Genomic DNA, 794 nt, shown 5'->3' on the forward strand with positions numbered 1-794 from the left:
ACAACAGTTTCATTCAACATATGGAGAAACAGAGGCCAAGAAGCTTTGAGCAAGTTTTCTAAGGTACTACAAAGTGACTGTGCTGCAGCTCTGGACTTAGACTCAACTAAATCTCAACTCATATTTCTTTCCTCTGAAGTAGACCCTAATTGGTAAATCACCCTGCTGAGTGAAAGCACCATTAGTTTCTGAGTTCCTCCAGTTTCTTATTCACCCCTTCCTCCTAGCTGCTTCCTCTGCAGAGAGTATATGATCCCATCAATAGCTTTGCTGTCTGTAGCACTGGTAAGTGACCCATTGGTCTGCCCCATGACCAATTGGGCATCGAACAGTGCGAAAGCAAAGCCCTCCAAAATCTGGGAGAGTCACACTGTGGACTCCTCCTGCATGCTGGTGGGTACAAATCTAAATGGGTTCAGTGACCGTTCCTTACAACTATGAGGTAATGAAAGGCAGACAGTTTCATGACCCCTACCCTTAAGTGAAAGTAGTGATGTCCATAACAGGTTAATAGCGAGTATTCAGTGTTATCCTTGCTAGGGCATCATTTTAAGCCTTGCTAGCTGTGCAGCTTTTAGCAATTTACATTACCCCGTTTAATATTCAGATTTGAAGTCCATAAATATGTTTGACCTCACTGGAATGACCAAAGGTTCTCATTGAGATTTCGTGAAAGCATATTTAAATTTCTTGGCAAAAAAAAATGTCCATTAAGTGTTGTTGAGAAAGGTCAACACATGATTTTCTTCCTTTGACACATTGAAATGAGACAGCAATTGTCCCTTAGAGACTTG

General features: G+C 41.6%; 1 non-coding gene across 1 annotated transcript; it reads left to right on the forward strand.

The window, feature by feature from the left end:
• The first annotated feature begins 277 nt into the window (after positions 1 to 277).
• On the forward strand, positions 278 to 405 carry LOC126492589 (small nucleolar RNA SNORA35). The gene has a single exon (XR_007589642.1). It is a non-coding gene; the product is annotated as a small nucleolar RNA SNORA35 (small nucleolar RNA).
• The last annotated feature ends 389 nt before the right edge of the window (positions 406 to 794 follow it).

Source organism: Alexandromys fortis, unplaced genomic scaffold (genome assembly GCF_014885135.2).
Source record: "Alexandromys fortis isolate MF-2015 unplaced genomic scaffold, M_Fortis_MF-2015_v1.1 scaffold_247, whole genome shotgun sequence".
NCBI classification, from domain to species: Eukaryota; Metazoa; Chordata; class Mammalia; order Rodentia; family Cricetidae; genus Alexandromys; species Alexandromys fortis.